Raw genomic sequence first — 5,281 nt, forward strand, 5'->3', positions numbered from 1 at the left:
TATGCAGCAATTAGTTCATCCTTATGTTCTAATCTGATTTATGATCTTCAAATTTTGTAATTGTGTTCCATCTAAAATAAATTAACATCAAAACTTAAAATTTTATATTAACATTCAGGCATGTGTTCTTTTATTTTTTGCATGACGATGTTTTTGTAAATGTTGAAAATGCTTGCATGAATATTTATTTTTGTTATTAAACACAGATAATGCTGAAAAGACAGTGTCCTCAGTGCTATTTATTACACTTTAGCGTGGTGAAAAAGATTTTTTTTACATTATGGAAACTGCAAGATGATATTTTTTCTTATGTATATTGTGTAGTTTTATCATTCTTTTTTATACATATCTACATTTTTTCATATATATTTTTTAATTAGATGTTTCTTCATTGTTAATTTAAGGGATGGCTTATTTTGCTCATTGGGCATTGCTATGCATCTTTTGTATAAAGAAAAGAAGGAAAGAAAAATAAATTGCGTAGTTATTTATTTATTGTTATAAAACATTGAATCATTCATTAAAATTTCAATTCACATTTCACTGACATGTGTATTAAAATATTTGTAATTATTTACCATATTTAAGGAAAATTAATTGTGCTAGTTATATTAAAAAAAAAGAAGTCTTAATTGCACATTCAAATTAATTTTTTTTTTTTTTTTACTAAAAAGATGAATTTATCATATTTACACAAAACCAAACTGCACTTTTTTTACAAATTTTAAGGGTCCAAAGTTGGGTTGTGGCTTATATTCAGCTGTTTTTATGTTTTTAAAAAACATTACAACATTCTGGGATGTGTCCTTATGTATATCAATGATGATTGACATATTTGGCCATTCTCATTGTGCGCTTTGTTGAATAATAATGGGTAGTTAATAGGCAATCTTACTTGTCAGTGCCCCCACAGGGCAAAAAAGAATTTAAAAAAAAATCACAAATGTTTTGTTTTGATTTATTTTAACAATTTACAGCAATATGTGGTAAATGTGATATATGGTATGTTATGATACAGAATTTTGGCACTTCACTTTGTTTCACTGTGGGTATACTCAGAATCAGAAGCATTAATGGTATGTTCCCATTCAGAAGAAGACTCATCATCTGAATCATCATCCCACAAAGCATTCTTCACTTCTGTCAAAGGCATTGCTGATTGAGCATTTCTTGAATGATTTAATGACTACAGACTCATTCATATGATTCCATATGGCCTTAATCCATCTTCAGACAGTTGGGGCAGAGACGTACCAATTTTTCATGAAGATGTACAGTACATATAAAGTGCACCTTCTAACCATATCTTGTATACAATTGTCACATTGGCATTGGGTGGTTGCAACACCAATGTCATTCCCATGGGATTATTATCAGTTTGGTCTTTTGCTTTGTAATTTCATTTTTTACTCATTTACATCAACTCCAAATTGTCATGAAGCTGCTGTATTCCCAATTTTCTCTGCAGCAAAAATGACTTTTTATCTTGTATTAAGCTGGTAAAATAAAATGCTTATGTTTGTCTTTTGCTAAATTCATTATGCCAAACAACACAAACAAAAAGGGGAAACAAAAGGGCCAATGAAATTAACATGTTGGAATTTGCATTTGATGACGACATTATGTCTGGGCTGCAGAAACATGCATACTTCATATATTCAGGTGTAGATCATAATAGAATGCAAACTATGTTTCTGGAAATATGGTCTAAGAACTAGATTATAGTTATATTTGGTGGTGGCTTATTTTCATGTAAATATTGTATTATTTTACTACATCATATTAGAGTGGAAAACTTAAATATATTAATGTGACTGCAATATTTTATTTAATGCTAAATTATATAATTCTTAGTTTAAATGATTGGTACTGTAAATTGCTCTGGATTAAATGTTTTTTGTGTGTATTCTTTTTAAACTCATAAAATTTTCATTTAAGGTATACTGTATACTGAATGATCGTAATTAAAATATTCCTATTCAACATTGTCTGGATTTAGCAATTAAATCCAATATGGCAACATTTCAGGAAGTGTGAATAATAGTGTTGCCACCTTTTCAAAATTGCTGACCTGGACATTTTAAAATTGGATGTTAGTTATACTTAGAAAAAAAAATTAGGTTTTTTATTGTGAGTAGCAAAATAAACATTTTTTTTTATTAGAAGGTAAACATGTACATGATGAAACTGTATGAGGCATATGCAATTCATTTTACAGCCAAGAACTGAACAATGCACACACCAGTTTTAAATCAGTTAGGGACTTGTGTTGGAACAAACCTAATATTTGCAAGTTAGAATTTTAAAAGTACATTTTCTGTCACTTAGCCTAGGGATAACTGTGTGGGAGTGTGAAGTTAGTCTTTAACTGTTAAAATAAAACACTCACAAATATTTTTATAAATTTATTTTGTTTCATTATAATTTCACAATTTCTATGAAAACTGGACAAATTAATAATTAATCCGGACCATGAATTTAAAAATTTTGAATTTTGGCTTGTCTGGGTAAAAATTGGCCTAGTGGCAACACTAGCCCTATCTTCCATACTATGCTGTAGGATAAACCAAACTGCCATTATACTGCATGCATTATTCAATGACTGGAATCTGGAGTGCAGTTGGACTGAAGAAAATAATAATAATAAAGGACTAAAAGATAATAACAACTTAGTTTAAGCAATTTTAACAGTTATAAAAATATTAATTTACTTTAGAAAACTTGAAGATGATATAATTGGACCAAAAGTTATCTAAATATATAAAATTACTTGTCCTGACTGACTGATTCATCACCCAGAGCAAACCTGAACCTAAAGAGGTGAAATTTGGTACACAGTTACGGTACGTCATGAAAACGCACACTAAGAAGGGATTTTTGGAAATTCCCCCTGTGGGGGAGAGGGAGAGGATTAAGGCTTAACCTGAAGAACAGCTTCTACTGTACTACTTTAGATGAGATTTTTTGTTTTCAACTATGTTTAGTCTTCATTTACTTAGGTGTATTAAATTGATAACATTTCAGACATTGTTATAAATATTTTTATACATTTTGATTTTTTAACCAAACGTTCAAACCATTTTAAATTAGAATTTGTTATTGCATATTGGTTCAATTATAGAATGATTGTAAATGTTCCAGAAAATTGATCAAATTGAAAACAGTTCGTTTGATTCTCAGCAATTCTCATCATTCTCAACGATAGGTGTTATATAACAATTACTATGGTTGTTGAAATACTGAATGTAAATGGAGTTTGCTTGCAAAATCCACACGGATGAAGTCACAGGTAACAGCTAGTTGTTGATAATGTATTTGGTATTTACTTAGTAATCCAAACAAGTAGATAAGATATATTGAAATTTTTTTGAAAATTGATTAAGCCAAGTTATTTGAAACATTCCATTTGTATTATTGACTAATTATCATTATTAAAGAAAATAATTTATCAGAATTATGAACATAGTCTAAGAAAAAATTCTTGAGACAAGGGAAAAAAATGAAATACAAATTCAGATTATTAGAAAATGTTTAATATTAGTATAGTTTTTCTCCAATAATTATTTTGTAATTTAAATCAGAATTTTTTGATTAAAAAAATAATAATTATTAATATATAATTAAACATTAAATTTTATCATTATAAAAATTAGTTTAATATTAATATGCCAATCTAATGTTAAAATCCCTACTAGGCTACTTTGGTTAGAAATACAACAGATGAAAATGAGATGAGGATATTGTACGAATATTTAGCCGAAGCCTCTGTTGTGTTTGCAAAAGTTTTTCCTGTCATGTAAGTCAATATTGCATTTCTTCTGAATTTATATAATTTAATTTTGATGATGATGCTAATTATATTTGATGATAATTTAGTCATAGTTTAATGGATGCTAAAATTACCAGTGTGTTATCTTTATGCCATGATCAAGTTATTCTCAGTGCAGTACAGAGTATTATTCATAATATGATTGCATGTGAGGATAGTAGTCAACAGCAGTTGCATTATTTACAAAGTAAGTGATAGAATTTTAATTTTCAGTATAGGAAAATTAATTTGTTATATACAAAATGTACTTTAAATTACATAAGAGTAAGTTAAAGCTTGAAATCTCATTATTTTATCCCAGGCTTTAAAGTATGAGTAAATAATTATTTTTATGCACATTTATAGATCTTTTCATTATCAACTCTTACTTAATTATTTTATAACAGCTGAAATATAAGGACAAAGCACATGGATAGTCACAATATCAATTTTTTCTGTTTATCTAAAGTATCAAAGTATTTGCATGAAATATATTTATATGAATATTTTATTCACATAAAATATAAACACTTAAACAAATGCTTATATTTTTCTTTTTGTAAGAAATGTGTATTTTTGTGTTTTCTATTAATATGAAGTATTTTATATCACAATCAGCTGTGTGTGCATTAAATATTTCATTGAATTAATTATCATCATTTAAACATTAGAAGAGAGATAAAATTCATTCATTTGATCAAAATATTAAGATGAACTTTTGGAAACTTCATATTTTCTTTCTATAAAAAAATTAATAATTTTATCCTTTGAACTTTAAAGATATTTCAGACTTAAATTTTTTCCTGTATGCATAGTTTAGTGGACATCTTTTATGTAGGATATCTCAAACAGAATACATAGAATAACCATCCCATCTTTATTTTAACAATCTTGTTGATTCTTGTTGATGCAATCATAAATTAAGCTTCTAAACATACTTCCTCAGACTACTGTAAAGATCTCTTATCTTATTTATTATTGATATATGATATTTAAAACTAAGGTCGGGCGTAACATATTTTACCTGCTTTTTCAGAATATCAATTCAGCAAGTAAGATTTCATCTACCATTATTTTAATATTTTTCAAAACTAAAAAAATGCATATAAAAACTGTTTTTAATGAAAAAGTTATTTCTTAACATATGCTTGTCAAAGAAATACCCAAAAGTAATTTCTCTATTTAATAAAGGTTACATAAAAAGAATTGCTCCTATGGAAATTCATAGACTTATATCTACTAACCAGAATTAGAAAATAACTGAGAAAAGGGAAGAAAATATAAAATTGTTTCTCTCATCTTTTATATTAACATATTTCATGATTTACTGAATTGAGACAAAATTAATTCAAACATAAAATAATTATAACTGACCAAAGCTGATAAACAGGCAAACAAAATTAACTATACAGTTTGATTTTACAGTCTGAATTTAAATTTATAAACTAATATATATATATATATATATATATA

The sequence above is a fragment of the Centruroides sculpturatus genome, unplaced genomic scaffold (genome assembly GCF_000671375.1).
Source record: "Centruroides sculpturatus isolate CEXI.00-Female unplaced genomic scaffold, Cexi_2.0 scaffold92, whole genome shotgun sequence".
NCBI classification, from domain to species: Eukaryota; Metazoa; Arthropoda; class Arachnida; order Scorpiones; family Buthidae; genus Centruroides; species Centruroides sculpturatus.